This window comes from Pezoporus occidentalis, unplaced genomic scaffold (genome assembly GCF_034315485.1).
Source record: "Pezoporus occidentalis ecotype Australia unplaced genomic scaffold, CSIRO_AGI_Poc_V1 ctg36, whole genome shotgun sequence".
NCBI classification, from domain to species: Eukaryota; Metazoa; Chordata; class Aves; order Psittaciformes; family Psittacidae; genus Pezoporus; species Pezoporus occidentalis.
The window spans coordinates 3594417-3611871 of NW_026915591.1; the positions used below are offsets into that span (position 1 = coordinate 3594417).

The 17455-nt window shown below is 40.3% G+C and overlaps 1 protein-coding gene across 14 annotated transcripts in view; it reads left to right on the plus strand.

Moving 5' to 3' along the window:
• Positions 1-17455, plus strand: part of NUMB (NUMB endocytic adaptor protein) — a 98736-nt gene that overhangs the window by 18592 nt on the left and 62689 nt on the right. The gene's annotated exons all lie outside the window — the stretch shown is intronic.

Consider the following 17455-nt stretch of genomic DNA (forward strand, 5'->3'; position numbering starts at 1 on the left):
TTTTTTGCAGGGATGAGTGGAAGTGAGAGGGGCTGCTTGGAGAAGAGCCAGGCTGGGACCCTGTGTACCACCATTTCCCAGTGTGGTTCCATTGCCAGGGACTCATGTGGGGCTGTTGCTGTGCTTGGGCTGGCTCCCCTGAGAAAGATGGAAGTTGTGAGATAGCTCTGTAGCTCCTTGACTTTATGAGCAGTGGGCTGACCACTTGGGTGGGACCCAGGCTTTGTTGCAGGGGGCAGTATGTACCCTGATTATGAGAGTCTGTCTCCGTGTATTGATTCAGACTGCAAACCGTGGACTGTGCAAAAGCAAGTCCCATGTTTAGCGTTGTCTGTTCTTGGATATTGCAGCTGCTATAACTTCCCCTCCCCTCCGGAGGAAAAAAAAAAGGAAAACAAACTTTGCCTTGTGGTATCACTTCTTCATCTTGATAGACAGAGCTAGAAGGACTATTATTTCTTTAACAGCAAAGCATAGCATTCATTCCATAGCTCTATAAAGCTCCATGGTGTGGAATATGTATTTTAGCGCATCTCCAGGCATGTTAAGGCCACCACTGAACCATGTCACTAATGTCTACACAGTTTTTGAACACTTCCAGGGACGGTGATTCCACCACTTCCCCTGGGCAGCCTGTTCCAATGCCTGATCACCCTTTCTGTGAAGAAATTTTTCCTAATATCCAGTCTAAACCTCCCCTGGAGCAGCTTGAGGCCATTACTTCTTGTTCTAGCACTTTTTACTCCAGGAGAAAAGACCAGCCACCTCCTGACTCCATTCTTTCAGGTAGTTGTAGACAGCGATAAAGTACCCCCTGAACCTTCTCTTCTCCAGACTAAACAGCCCCAGTTCCCTCAGCCACTCCTCATCCGACTTGTGCTCCAGGCCATTCACCAGCTTTGTTTGCCCTTCTCTGGACCTGCTCCAACACCTCAGTATCTCTTGTAGTGAGGGACCCATAACAAATGGTGAACGGTGAGCCTAGAGGCATTGGCAACTGGGCACCTGGTATCTCAGCCTGGGTCTCTGCCTTCACTACCGCAGCAGCTCCTTTTCAAGAGAGAAAGGTGGCAAATGCAACCAGTCTCATCTCTGGTGTGCAGACAACCACTAAGGTCACCATATTTAGCTTCTCGATGTTTAGATAAGGCTTACATTGAGTCTCTGTCTTCCTCATTTTCTTTCCTAGAGGCACCATCTTGAACTAAACAAATGTAGTCTAATGGCAAATCTTTTACTGGGTCAACCTTTTTTTCAATTCAGAATAAGACACAATACAATTTCATACAATTTCTTTTGGTGACCATCTGCGGTGGGAACTTCCACAAAGTAGACCTAAAGCAGCTAAGCCATGTTTTGTTTGAACTATAACTTGCTCTGTAAATCACACTCTTCATATTTTTTATTAAACTTCAGATGTTGGATTCTCCTTATGTGCCTTGGCAGATTATTCCAGTGGCTAAAAGTAAGCTACAAATATTAGTCCACTATCAAATGCCAGCTACTTGATCTAGCAGGAAAAAAGCAAAAGATGAAAAGAAGTTTGAAGTCTTTGTCATTTAGATTATGATCTAGTTGTTGCTTAATTTTCTGTTGCATGTTTCAGAAGTCAATTAACCTGAGCATTAAGAACTCAGTTTTCATGTATGTGTGGGAGTGGCATGTGAAGATCTGATGTTACAAAGCTTCCCTTAAAATGTTGGCACCCAAACTGCAGGTAGTACTTCAGTGCTAAATGTGAAGGACTCATCATGAGTGGACTGCTCATGGTGCTTCCCCTGCCTACATGTTCTGAGGTAATTTCTGCTGCCTCTTGCAGCATTAAGTATTCACCTAGCTCTCACTTTCTTACTGGCATAACTAGGATCCAAGATACTCCCTATGATGGAAATATTTAGTATATAATCCTTTTTGTGTATACACGATCTTACACTTGACTTGTCACAATCCATATTGAAATAAAGTCTCTGAAAGAAGGACTCTGTCACCATAACTGGTCCTTAGCTGTTTCCCTCGAATTTGTCAGTTTCTGGTACTGGCACGTTTTACCCTTAAACATTCTTCTTCTTCTCAGGCATAAGTACAATACAAGCAGTATTAAGCCTAATGCTAATCTCTGCTGGACAGAAATAGAAGCACCTTCTTTTCCTTTCCGTGGTGGGCTCCTGTGTACCTGTTAATCCAGTTAATTGATTACAAAGGTAAACATTTAACCCACTGGAATTTAAGGTTATGCAACTAAATTTTACGGGATTTACATGCCTTTTATTTAACTGTGAAAACATGATAATAGAGGTTAGTTTGCAATCATGGTATTTCTTGTGACGGAAGCTCAGAGCTTATAAGAGAAATAGTGAGATTGCACTTCACTATGTTAAATATTTGTATTACAGAGGTCTGGAGACTTCTAAGTAGAGAGAAAAAGATTTTGTTACTGTATTGCTGTACTATCTGATTAATTCTCGCATTGGTAATGTAAGAAACCATACATTACAAATGATCTTAGAATCGCTTCCTTTATTTGCTGAGTAGCCTGTATGGCTGTTGCAGGGGTTCCCAAGATGCAAAGCAAGCGTTAGAATCTGTAGAGTATTCCTTCTAAAAGTATTTTATTTTCTGAACGTAATAGGAATTACTGTAGAAAACTCAAGATGTGAAATCAAATATTTCTACAGTGTGGTTATGGCTGAATTGTACAAGTCAAAACCTGTTCTTTCCCCCCTACCAAATAGGAGTTGATTTATATGTACTCCAAATAGTCCATAGGATATGCTTCAAATTAGTCTATTTTAAGTTGTTTAGATGAACTTCTCTTAAAGTGGCTCTCAGGAAGGTGGAATTTAGTATTGTGTTATGCTCTTTTTTCCAAATAAGTTGAAAAACCTATTGAACTTCACTGCTTTTTTCTTACTGCAAAATGCTGTCCAAACTTTTGGAAATAAAGCCAAAACCAGCAAACCAGAGTCTTTAAAATATTTTGTTCCATACATCTGAAAGCAGTTTATGAAAAATGTTGTCAGAAACCTCAGATGGCACCTTTCAGTTTAAAGGAATAGTGAAATGAGTCATTCTTTTTTCTTTTTTTTTTTTTTTAAGTTTTTTGTCCAGTAATAGGAAAAGGGATTGACTCTGGCTATATAATGCTGATCTTTATTGCATTTGCATTAGGCAGAATTATTAATACTGTATTGTACAGGCTGTGGCACATTTTTGGCAAGCTAGTACATTCCTCTCTTTCTCTATTGCTTCCTCCCACTCAAGAGTTTTTGTCTTTCTCCATCTGCTTTTTGAAGAGAGAAATGTGGTACGCATAAAGACCTCTGAAACTGTAACTTGAGTTTGGATTTGATGTAAAGCCAAATTGTTACCATAAATTCAGACTACAGAAATACACGACTTAGCTCTTTTTTCTTACTAAATAAAACCAAATATAGTTAAACTATAGAATCAGGCAGTAGGAAATTAACCACCCAGACTTTAGTGACTAATACCTGGGCAGAGCTGAGAAATGTCTGCTGTACAAGTCAGTCGTGCCTGTTCCGTGTGTGCTTGTGTATCATCTTCTCTCCATTGAGAGAAGCCTGTTATGAAAGATGAGTGAGTTAAATACAAGAAAAAAACCCAACATTTGTCATATCAGCACAAGAGGTATATGGTAGTATGAGCAAACTACTGTTATGCTCTAATTTTAGAACATAGAAACTTGGTTTTACTCAGAAATCTTAGTCTCTATTGAATGAGATTGTGTGGAAGAGCAGTGGAACCTATTTGTTCGTTAGTATGGTAAGAACTTAAATTTTCATTGTCAAATATATTGGATGACCCATGTAATGTAGCTGAAAACAGTTAAGTGCCATGAACTGATACTTTGGAGGATTCTTTTAAGCCTGTCATATGCAAAACCCCATTAACAAGGTTCAGAGGTGGCTCCACACAGAAAAGATATTTTATAAACAGCTTTGGAATGCTACATGTGTGGTAGGTTCTAAAGCAAACAGATAGTAACTCTTCCCCTTTGCCTCTGTTTATATATCAACACAGATGAATTAAAAAGCTTGATTCACCTTCAGGCTGCTTTTTATTTATTTAATTTATTGGGGAAAAAGTCTGTAAAAATAAGTTTCGTTTTAAATGGATATTGGAATAGTTAGGACTAAAGCAAGTGTTTCTTATAAAGCTAGTAATATTTTACTTTAAAGATATTTCCCTATGATGTTTTACACTCAAGACTGAAGAATTATGTCACTGAGAGAAGTTTCGGGGGGGGGGGTGTGTAGAAAAAAGTTGACTTTTCATAGCCAAGGCTATCTAAAAATTGGGCGTAAATAGTACTACCAATTTTCCTTTTTTATGTCTTCTTCAAATTTTATCCAATACCATACTAGGTTTGCATGGCAAGATTTTGGTAGTGGGAGGGCTCTATAGGGGTGACTTCTTTGAGAAGCTGCTAGAAGCTTCCCCTATGTCCAATAGAGCAAATTCCAGCCAGTGCCAAGGCCACTGTCATCAGCAATGGTGGTAGTGCTTCTGTGGCAACATATTTAAGAAGGGGGAGGGGAGGGAACCAAACCTGTGCAACTGCAGCCAGAGAAAGGCGTGAGAATATGTTCCATTTAGGCCATTTCTCCTGATCACAGAATTGTAGAATTAACCGGGTTGGAAAAGACCTTTAAGATCATCAAGTCCAACCATTACCCCAGGACTGCCAAAACCACCACTAAGCCATGTCATTAAAGGCCTCATCTCAATGTTTTTTGAACACTTTCAGGGACACTGATTCCACCACTTCCCTGGGCCACCTGTTCCAGTGCTTGATCACCTTTTGGTGAAGAAATTTTTCCTAATACCCAGACTAAGCCTCCCCATGCCCAGCTTGAGACATGTCATTATGAGATTAAAATGTGGTGGTTTTGTTTGGGTTTTTTTTTGGTTGTTTTTTTTTTTAAATATCTCTCCTACAATTCAACCATTTTCATTGCTTTATATAATTAAATTCACTAAGAGTTACCAGACAATGGGAGCTGTAGCCCCATTTTCTGATCTGACAAATTTAAAATAAATAAATTATACATGTACACACTGCCATAAAGGATCCTCTGCCTTAGGCATCAAACATCCTTAAAGAACTGCTATCAAACCCTAACACATGACAGACAGAAGGAGGAATCCAAGCCAGGGAAAATTCCATATCAAATTGGAAAAATGCTTAGCAGTCTCCAGAACAATCCAAGTCTGGAAAGACAAATCAAACACATATAGATGATGACCATGGGAAAGAGTCATTTCATTGACACACTGTTCTCTTTCCATATCATTCCTGAATGTCTTACGGATTTTTTACGGATAAGCATATAATAAATAGGGGGCTAATACCTGTCCTCTGGTACTCAACTTCAGAAACTTCACACCAAAATCCCAATTAATACTTTCCCCAATCTCATAAACAATCACAAGCTTGGCAATTAATTTTTCAAAAGCAAGCTTTTTACACTCACAATATTTTTACAGATACAATTCATACACAGATAGGAACATCACAGTCTTCATAAAAAGATACACCTGCACACAAGACCTGAAATTTCATACGTACGCATCAAGTACTCAACTTTATCCAGAGAAGTTTCCTATAAAATTTTACAAATTAAAAATAACAGGGGTGTACATCATGCCGAATTACAGGAGTGGAGAATTGTAACTTTTAAGTTGGCAACAGTCTAACTAAAAACAGACATTGGTTACAACATTTTATCAACGTTTTCTTGTTTACTGAACCCCCAGGAGACCCTCCCAGTTCTTTCTAATGTGCCAAAATGTAACCCAATGGGCTTTTCTTCCCTTATTTTGACCGGCTCCCATTTCAAATAATCTTTTACAAATCTATAGCTTCTCTTTCCCAGTGCTCTGCAAATGCACTTAAAAATATGAGAGCACCTACACACAAGTTTTATGATGTTCTCAGGGGTTCAGTAAAATAATATCTCTGGGTTCTGCAGATCAGTTCCCCTGGTGTTAGATCATAGTTTCGGTTCCAGCAAAATTTACACTGTCCTAGTATCCATGGCAGGTTCCACTGTTCAAAAGTTACTATGCAACCATATGTGAGTCTACAAGCCTCTGGTACTGAGTGTAAAGTCCAGATCTCAAGAATAGGACTACAGATATTAGAGGTTATACTTCTCTTATACAGCCACTGGGGCGTTTGAGAAACAGCTCTGCAGACACCAAGGTTAGTGCAGAAGGAGGGGAGAAGGTGCTCCAGGAGCTGGAGCAGAGATTCCTATGCAGACTATGCTGAGGCAGGCTGACCCCGTGTAGCCCATGGAGGTCCATAGTGCAGCAGATTCCACCTGCAGCCCAGGGAGCACCTATGGCAGAGTAGAGGTATGCCCAAAGGAGGCTGTGACCGTGTGGGAAGCCTGCGCTGGAGCAGGCTCTTGGCAGGACCTGAGGCCCCATGGAGAGAGGAGCCCATAGAACCATAGAATAGTTAGGGTTGGAAAGGACCTTCAGATCATCTAGTTCCAACCCCCCTGCCATGGGCAAGGACACCTTACGCTAAATCATATCACCCAAGGCCTTGTCCAGCCTGGTCTTGACCACTGCCAGGGATGGAGCATTCACAACCTGTCTGGGCAACCCATTTCAGTGCCTCACCACCCTAACAGGAAAGAATTTCCTCCTTATATCCAATCTAAACTTCCCCTGTTTAAGTCTGAACCCGTTACCCCTTGTCCTGTCACTACAGTCTCTAATGAAGAGTCCCTCTCCAGCATCCCTATAGGCCCCCTTCAGATACTGGAAGGCTGCTATGAGGTCTCCACGCAGCCTTCTCTTCTCCAGGCTGAACAGCATCAACTTTCTCAGCCTGTCTTCATACGGGAGGTGCTCCAGTCCCCTGATCATCCTCATGGCCCTCCTCTGGACTTGTTCCAACAGTTCCATGTCCTTTTTGTGTTGAGGACACCAGAACTGCACACAATATTCCAGGTGAGGTCTCACGAGCAGAGTAGTGGGGCAGGATCACCTCCTTCGACCTGCTGGTCACGCTCCTTTTCATGCAGCCCAGGATATGGAACATGGAACTTTTGGAACGGTTGGAACAAGTCTGGAGAAGGGCCACAAGGACGATCAGGGGCTGGAGCAGCTCCTGTATGAATATAGGCTGAAAAGGTTGGGGCTTTTCAGCTTGGAGAAGAGAAGGCTGCGTGGAGACCTCATAGCAGCCTTCCAGTATCTGAAAGGGGCCTATAGGGATGCTGGGGAGGGACTCTTCATTAGGGACTGTAGTGACAGGACAAGGGGTAATGGGTTCAAACTTAAACAGGGGAAGTTTAGATTGGATATAAGGAGGAAATTCTTTCCTGTTAGGGTGTTGAGGCACTGGAATGGGCTGCCCAGGGAGGTTGTGAATGCTCCATCCCTGTCAGTGTTCAGGACCAGGTTGGACGAAGCTTTGGGTGAGATGGTTTAGTGTGAGGTGTCCCTGCCCGTGGCGGGGGGGGAGGGGGTGGAACCAGATGATCTTAAGGTCCTTTCCAACCCTAACTATTCTATGATTCTATGACTTAGAAACCATTTCACACAAGAAATGTGTGAAGATGCTTGTTTTTTAAAAAACAAGCTGCTTGTTTTTTAGAACAGTTGTCTTAAAAAGATCTCTATTTCCATAGGTGGTTCTAGATCTCCTTGGAGCAAGGTTGCTGGCTGTCACTACTCTTAGTCACAGGAATTTCTCATCCGTAATGAGATGCCTTTACAGGTATAACTTACCCTGAGTTACAAATCTTTTGAAGAAAGCAGAATAGCCAATAATTTGATAATGGAAGACATCTGGCTGCTTCCAGTTGAAGGTTTTCAAGTGATGGCAAATTTTTAAAAAAAATCCCAAACAAACCCAAACAAACAAATGAGGGAGAGAAGTCTGTAAAAATGTTTTCTAGGAGATTGTCATGAAGGCTCAGAGATGCTTAAGAAGGTGGGGCTCAGCTTTGCTGGTGAAGTATTGCATCTTGACAGCTTTTGATATTCTCCAAACTGTTGGTGAGGTCAAAGGCTTTCAAATATTCAAGTACCACACAAATCTTTCAACTGTGTTAAATTCAAATCCTTAGTGACACACTGATGTTCTGACTTTTCTGTCTCATCTGTCATCTTAGTGTACTATGGCTAACTACTGTTGCCATTTTCTGCCCTTTGTGTATTTAGAAAAGGGAACTATAGACCATCTGAAATACTTCAGTTTGTACAGCCAATTGGGTTTCTTGTTCATTTTAGTCAAGTTGAGTTAGGGAAACATTGCTTGGGGGAGTAATACTTTCCTTTTGTCCATGTGGGCAAACCAGTTTTTCTCGTTCAGTGGTAACTAGCGTAATAAGAAATACATATATTTTGGTTGTAGTTTTTTGTTTTGTTTGGGGGGGTGGATTGTTTTAAGGTTTCCTATGCTGCTTATATATATCTTGAAATTTCAGACTGGAAAATTATAATAAAATGAACAATATGCTTCAGGAAAGCTAGTGGAAAACGCCATTATTCAGCACCTGAATAGTATAACCTGTTTTGGTTTTTCCTCTTTATGGATGTCTACAGCTAGTTGCTTTCTCATCAGTTGTGCACAGAAGTCGCATTGCTGATGTGCAAGCTTGTGTGCAGTTTTATGTACAGGCGGGCGACCTGGTGGTGACTTAAATTGTCATATTGTCCTGGTTGTATTGATATTTCTGGAAATAGAGTGTCCTTAAGCCAAGTCCTTTGAGAAATTTGCCCTAGCAGGGCTCCCTATTGGTGCTTCCAGTCAGCGCTCAGGGAAGTTGTGATGTGCTTGTTGCTGGCCTTCATATTGAAGGCTGTCCTGTGATATTTCTAGTACAGGAGAGAAACTTCTTATTAAGGATATGTTTCCTCTCCTTGTATGTAGTGCAAGCTGTAAGATAAAATAAGCAACTATTGCTAGGGCCTTCAGCTTCTGAGTTCAGTTTGGCATTTTGGGCATACTGTAATTAAAAATGAGTAGCAGGAAAACCATTCCTCATACTAAAGGTACTTTTTTTTTTTTTCCCCCACACTCGTGTAGCTTGAACAAATACTTTGTACAACAAATTTGATGTTTTGGTTGGTGATTGCTAGCCATGTGAGAGCTGGTAGCCCAGAAGTTTCCTTTGGGAAAGAGAAGTAATGGTATGAAATGGTCCACAGCATGGAAAGATCATCTATACTAGTTAATCTAAGTTTCTCAGTTTTGTAAACTAAATTCCACTTCTTTAGAAGTCAAAGTAGTAAAGAGCTGGGTGGAGTTGTATGATGAATCATGTCTGACCTCTAGATCACCAGGAAGAACTTTATGGTTTGCTGTGCTGTAGTTTTTTCCTGAATGCATGTTTTGCTAAGAAACATAATATTGTGACTCTAATAGGGCTATGCATCTGCTAATTACTGAATGCTACCAATTTCTGGACAAAAATAGTTACTTTAAAATCTTTTAATAAAAACGCATCTTGTCAGTCAATCGCACTTTTTCCTTGGATGTGCGCAGAAAGAACTTGGAGAGGTACAAAGCAGCATCTGCCTTCCATGTTGAGATGCCACTTTAGACAGAAGAAATGCTGAATGGTGTAACCCATACTGGTGGTTCAAGTTGGGTTTTCAAATACTTGGTCAGAACTGTGTTGATGTGGGCACAGCTTTGGGTATGCTGGCCTTTAGGAGGCCTGAGATGTTATGGGTCTCACATTAATATGCAGATTTTCACTTCTTATATTGAGAATTAATACAGTTTTGCTTTTTGAATGTCTGGGGGTTAATGGTAACTAGTACATGAATGCAGTTAAAATAAAAAATACTGATTTTTGTAGAACCTTATTTTTCTTCTTTACTGATCTGTTTTGTTACCTATTCCATGGAGTTTTGTATCTGATGGGTTAAAAAAGAAATTATTTGTCCAGGTATGATGCATTTTCACTATCAAAACTACTTGCTCAGACAGATTTTTGTATTCACTGTCACACTTACAGACATGAGAAAACCTCACTGACTTGTTTCTGAAGGTACCACTCCCAATATTTCTTCATCTGCCATTCTACTTTTTGTTGATCTGGTTGTGGAAATCAGAAGTACATGAAAAGGCTGTGTGCTGGCTGTTTCAGTCTGAGTGTGTTTTGGGGGGTCAAACAAAAATAGCAGTATGTACGTTCAAAAGGGAGGAGGACTGCACTGAACTGATTATACTTGTAAATGTGCTGCAGTTTCACCTAGAGCACTGAATCGAAATGGGTGCTTGTTTTGGAATAGACTTAATTAAAGTTCTCTTCAAAGGCTTTTTTTTTGGTAAACCTGTTAAATCAGTTTGGGAGCCACTGATTTGTAGAAAACTGGTTAAGGATGTTCTGCTGCTTTTCTCTCTCTTTTTTGTTGCTCTTTCAAAGGTTGTGCAGACTTGTGCCTTTTACATTTGCCTGGTCACAGGGTGGCCTAGTGGCTGGTATGCCTGCAGCTGGAGATGACTGTCTGAGAGAACAGCAACACTGGCACAATGTATACCTACCTATAGGAGGAATAAGAGTGGTAGGAAAGGGACGTTCAAGTTACACTAACTAGTGGAAACCAGTTACAGGGTTGTGTGTAGGCTGATCAGTTGTGAGCTTGAGGGAGGGAAGGTTGCTGGTGTGGAGTCCTATAGCCACTTTTTGTTACCCTGAGAATTAGTTTCTGATATGTGGCACTTGTATCAGCCTCTGTTAGATCCTCTCTGAAAAATCCAAGTATGTATTTTCATCATTAAACAACTTGGTTAAATGTGGTTGACAAGAATTCTAATGGGCAGCTAAAGTATATCTGGATTTCTGCCAAACTGGGTTTTGTTTGCCCCACTCATGAGGTTTGAAATAATTTATTTTGAGACAAGCTAATGTTTGAGAATGCATTTGTTTGGCTTTTTTTTTGTTTGTTTGTTTTTTGTTTGGTTGGTTGTTGGGGTTTTTTTTAAGTGTAAAGATGATCTCATTTTCATTTGCCTTGACAGATGTCAGGCTGTTAGTATCAGCAATTCTGTTGCTTCTTTGGAGCTTTCACTGCTGTTTTTCATTTGGGACAGTGTTTAAAACCGTTTATCACTCAAAAGTACAGTTTGTAACAAATTCTCAGAATTGCTCCCAGCACTCTTTAAGTGCAAGTGCAACATGTACTATCCTCTGGCATAAAAGCTGGCTTCAGTATGTACGTATTAGCAGCTCAGTCATTTGCTGTGTACAGTCAGAGCTCTTTAATGCGTACTGTCCAAATCTGATGAGTTGTTTAAATTAGAAGTGTTGTTCTAACACTTCACCTCTTCATTCTATATATGTAGAATCAGAGAATCATGGAATAGTTAGGGACAGAAAGGACCTTAAGATCATCTAGTTCCAACCCCCCCCCTGCCACGGGCAGGGACACCTCACACTAAACAATCTCACCCAAGGCTTCGTCCAACCTGGCCCTGGACACTGCCGGGGATGAAGCATTCACAGCTTCCCTGGGCAACCCATTCCAGTACCTCACCACCCTAACAGGAAAGAATTTCCTCCTTATATACAACCTAAACTTCCCCTGTTTCAGTTTTAACCCGTTACCCCTTGTCCTATCACTACAGTCCCTAATGAAGAGTCCATCCCCAGCATCCCTATAGCCCCCCTTCAGATACTGGAAGGCTGCTAGGAGGTCTCCACACAGCCTTCTCTTCTCCAAGCTGAAAAGCCCCAACCTTTTTCAGCCCGTCTTCATACGGGAGCTGCTCCAGCCCCCTGATGATGCTCGTGGCCCTCCTCTGGACTTGCTCCGACAGTTCCAAAAGTTCCATGTCCTTTTTATGTTGAGGACACCAGAACTGCACACAATACTCCAGGTGAGGTCTCACAAGAGCAGAGTAGAGGGGCAGGATCACCTCCTTCGACCTGCTGGTCACGCTCCTTTTGATGCAGCCCAGGATACGGTTGGCTTTCTGGGCTGCAAGTGCACACTGAAGCCGGCTCATGTTCATTTTCTCATCAACCAACACCCCCAAGTCCTTCTCTGCAGGGCTGCTCTGATCTCTTCTCTGTCCAACCTGTGGCTGTGTCTGGAATTGCTCCGATCCAGGTGTAGGACCTTGCACTTGGCATGGTTAAACTTCATGAGGTTGGCATCAGCCCACCTCACAAGCATGTCGAGGTCCCTCTGTATGACAGTGCTGTGCCCTGGAAATGCAGGGTAGGCTGTAAGGTATGGATTGATACATAAAATGAAAAAACTGTATGTTCTAAGCACCAGAATGCATAACTACAGGGATGCATTATTTCAGTTTCCTGAAGGTAACAATTCACTTTCATCAGTTATAAACAGGGAAGTTGGTTACTATTGAGGAGACAGCTTTCTTGCTGCCTAATCACATTCATTCCAGTGCATATCATATCTGTCCATTAGGCTCTTTATTTTTGACTGGAGGAGCAAACCTTTTTAGCCATCGTTAGCATGATGCTTGTATTGTAAGGTTGAACAGAGTAGAGAGGCAATTTGGAGCTAATTGTAGGCAGTTGGTTAAGGATTCTTTGATTTGTTTGTGTTGTATTAGAATGGTTAAGTTAGAGTATGTTAGAATACAGTTTTTCAGGAAGTACCTTTTGCCTTGTTTTGTCCTCTTTTTTTTTTTTTTTTTTGAATCTGAACTTAACTGCACCTCCTGCTTGTGTGTGTGAGGAATGACAATAATGGAAAGCAGAGGAGATCTGACTGGGAGTGGCTTTGGATCTCAGGTTTTCTCTTTTGCCTTGGTCTTTATTGGTAAGATTTCCCTGCTGGAGTTCCAAGCCTTGGAGACTAGTGGGACGTTCTGGAGCAGTGAAGACTTAGCCCCAGTTGAGAACCAATTAAAGGAACGTTTAAACAAATTTGTTTTAAAGAAGCAATGGGACCTGCCAGAATGCACCTATGAGTGTTGAGTGAGCTGGTGTCGTAGCAAAGCCACTCTCAATTATTCTGGAAAGACTGTGAGAATAGAAGATGGTTCCTGATGACTGGAAGAAAGTAAATGTCACTCTTGCTTCCAGGAAGGGCTAAAGAGTCTGAGGATTTACAGAGTGATCAGCCTCACATTGATCCCTGAGCAGGTAATGGAGCAGATTCTCCTATGAAGCGATTTCCAAACAAACGACAAGAAAGTGATTAGCAGTAGTCATCATGTGCTTGGAGCAACCTGTGAGCCTTCTGTGATGAAATGATTAGATTGGTGGATGAGGGAAGAGCAGATGATAACTTTTTTGATGTTTGACTTTGACAGTGCTTTTGACATTTTTCTGCTTTAACACCATCACTGACAATCTAGCTGATGATGCAGTCTACCTCACTGAGCCTGTACAAGTTTGCTGAAATGCTGGGTTCAAACAGTTGTGAGAGGTGGTACAAAGTCCAGCTGGAGGCCCATTACTAGTGGTCTGCTCTAGGGTTGAGAGTAGGGGCTGGGCTGTTTAACATCTCCACTGATGTCCTAAATGATGGGACAGAGTGCACCCTCAGCAAGTTTGCAGGTGATAGAAAATTGGGAGGGGTAGGTGGATGCCACAAAAGACAGTTGTGGTGCCATTCAGAGGCATCTTTGACAGGCTGAGGAAGTGGGCTGACAGCAATCTCATGTTCAAGAAGGTTCAACAAGCAGATCTGATAGAAGGGTGTCTGCATCCCAGCACTACCATCCCCATACTTCATTGTTTGTACCCTTGCTGGTTGTTTGCAGACTTCTTGTATTAGGGCTTGGGCAGCATACTGCATACTGGTGTGTAAATGTGGTGATTAGACTGAAAATATGCAAAGCTGTTTGGAGAGAACTATCAAAATCATGGAGAAGAATGTGATAACAAAGCTAAAACATTTATTTTTAAGGGTGCTTGAAGTGTCAAGGAGGTGATTTTCACATCTCTGGACCATTATCGAAATGTTATTTGATGTCAGAGTTCAATGAAGCACGGAATGTGAAAGTGGTTTTAATCACAGCTTATGTAATGGTTTGCCCGTTGTAAACTTAAAGGGTCACTGCTGTATAGCCCTGTGTTGTTGAACTGGTGGTCTATTATATTTAGTACAGTCAGCCCTGCTGCCGCAAGTCGCATGCAGTTTTTAAGTTATTTCTTTGTGAAAATGAAACATCTTGTCCACGTGTCTTCAGAGCTAGTGTTGCCACTTTATTATTGTTTGCTTAAGCATATCTTTGTAAAGATTTCATCTGTCCTGGTTTGCAGTTCTCATCTGAAGAAATGTTTTAGCTGGAGTTAATGGTTGCACAAAAAGTGGATTGTGAAGAGACAAAGTCTTTGAGTATGAAGGCTAAGAGGAGTGTTAGGAACAGACTCAAGTTGTCTGTGTTAATGGATAAGCAAAACAGGTTTAATAGAACTGTTGGGATGTATGTTAAGGATCTTCTATGTAGCCATATAAATCATTTGATACAAGAAATTGGAGTCCAAAAGGAGGACTTGAAGATGACTTGGATTGTCGTGCCCAAAGTGTATGACCTTAGAAGTGGATAATAGTTCACAAAGTCCAATATAAAAACTGGTAATAGCTGTATGCTACAAGCGACGTTCTTTTCTGCTAAAAAGCCCAGTGTGTCAATTTCTTTTACTTAGAGTTTTGTGCTTGTCTGTTGTAGTACATCTTTATCATGGTTTGAGGCTATGACATCCTTCTGTGGCTTTGTTCTTTCATGAACGGTGGTGTATGACTGAAAAAGCCATCACAAGCTTTGTCAATCATAGGTAGTCTGTGGAATGGAGGCACTCATCAACATAGTTAAGTCAAAACAAAAAATGTAGCTTGATTAATGTGATTATGCAAAGAAAAATTTTAACTTGGTGCCACTAATACTTGACACAAATGTTCATCTATACACACAACACCTACATGGGCTTCTTTTCACTTTTAGTTACTTATTATCTTCTTACTTACGTTTGCTTGGCAGATTTGGCAGAGCTAAGTGTGGATTTTATTAGTACATCAGTGATAGATGTTCACATGTATTCATTTAGATAATGAAATTGCAGAAGTATCACAAGTTTGTATGAGAAAGCAGGTCTAGAAATATTGCTCCATATAATCTATGGATTACAAGGTACTGTTTTATAACCACTTTTAAAGGGACATTCTCAAGCTTATTTATAAACCGTATTTCTAAAGACTTAAATTTGCTACAACATTTTCTGTTGTCAAATATACCTGAGTGCCTATGCATCATTATACTGCAATCAATTGCAATCAGCTCAGCAATTGCTTAGATAATCTTTATTGGAACAGGAACATGGAAAGAGGTTCCTGTTTTAATCCTAATAATGTAAGCTGGAATGTGTGCTGTCTGCTGGATGTTATTTGAAGTGAATGCCAGTAATTCTTGTGATAAAATCAGTGATATTCAATATATCAATTTCAGGAGATACCAGCTCCACCCCAGAAGCTCATAGGAAACAAAGTCTGGAAAATCTGATCCAAGATGAGACTGTATGTTGGCCCTGGAATACTTCTCACCCCAAATCTGGGTACCAAATTCTGGAAGTCTGTCTGCCTGTCCGCCCTTAGTTTTTATTTCTTGTCTATGAAATTGATCTTAGAATTGCTTGGCAGGAAACTAATAAGAAAAATATTTATATAATTGCAGCTGTGTGGTTCTTCCTCAAGTATATACTTGATTCCAGATGTCTAGATTCAGTCAGGAATATAATGAGGTTGATTTTCTTTTTAAAGGGATGGCAGCTCCCTGATATGGGCCGTCAAGTGACTGTGTAGTTTGCTAAAGATTCTGAAGTGTCAGTACAGTTAAGTGTTTCAGCAGAGGGGATTTCTCGTTCTAAACAGGGGTGATCATGGCACAGTGTAATATGTGAACCATAGCATTACAAGCAGGTAAACAGTCCAGAAAGTTACAAAAATTCAGCCAAGGTTTTTTGATAAACTTTGCTCAGTCTGAAATTGGACCTCAAGAACTTTTACACTTAGATCTTGCTAAGTACAATTAAAGATGAAGCCTAAAAATACAATGAAAGCAAAACAGCTTTGTAACAACTCTTAGAGGAAGTGATTTTCTTTTTTGCTGCTGTCTTGTACAAAGCCCAAGTACCGATTTAGGCTTATAAATACTTCCCGTTTACTAACATATTTTATGGCTATTTAAAATAGCATTTGTGAATTTAGCAGTACTTTTAGTTCCTGAAAAATAGAGATCTCAGTCTTGTTTTGCTTTATAGGAAAGGGTGTGTATATATTATAAGGAATGTAACCAGAATCTGTAAATCTTGACATGTGATTTATTCAGTCTGGATTATGTGATTTGCTTTGTCATTGTGTAAAAAGTACAGTATGGAAGTGTGCTTCAGTGTTTGAACTAGGTTTTTAATATATGCAAGCTCAAATTTGATTCTCTTATTGTCTCTGTGTTTTGCTGTGTGTCGCTTGCACAATTCTCTTTGCTATTTGATAAAATGACATTCTGTCCCTCAGAAATTCGTAGCAGAATTTTAATCTTGAGAAGATAAGACTTGCTGACCAGTAAAGCAGTAATTTTGCTTAGAAGGGAAATTGGTAAAATACTGCCAGTTCATTTAGAAGCCTTGCAATTTATTGTTGACCTGAACAACTTTTTCTATAAGGACTTGGTGCCAGTACTAAGAAAAAGGGAAAACGAGCCTGATCAAAATACTTGTTGAACTTGTTCCCTATGTCATGGGACATGCCTTGTTCCCTCCTCACAGGTTTGGGGATATAGCCCAAAAAGGGGGAACATAGAAAAAGCCACAAAAGCAGTAAACATCTGATTTTTTAATTTTTTTTTTTTTTTTAAATCAATGAATACAGATTCCTTAGTGAACAGAACTGGACTATATTCTAATAAATTCAAATCTCTATATTGGAAGAAATAGCAAATAAATACATTGTTCTGCTAAACCATTTTCAGCAAACATGTAACTTCAAAACAGAATGGATGTAAAACATGAAAGCTTTTACATAAGACCACCACATAGTGAGTTTAGCAAATCCATTGTTTCCAGTTCCCTGCAGCTGCAGAAGTGGACAAGTTCACCAGGATTTCTGAAGTGGACAAGACTGGGTTAGAAAAGCCTCAGTGTTCTTAGACAATAATTATTTTGGAAGCTGAAATAAGTAACTAGCAAAACTATATTTATTATCCTAATCTCCAAATTTGCACACTTGTTCCTGCTTTCCTGACAGGATGTTTTGGAGGACAGTGTGTCCCTCCCTTGAGGTCAAGCCAGGACAGGGAATAGATCTTCATACTCAAGAGCTAGAGCCATTTTAAACAATGATGCACCTTTGATATGTGATTGTCTGCAGAGAAGAGGGGTATCAGCTACAACACTTCCTCATATTGTTGTGTGTTCAGAAACATGTCACTGCTGAAGTCTCAAATCTTTACAAAGTCCATGTTGTAAACTGAAGTGTGTGCAAA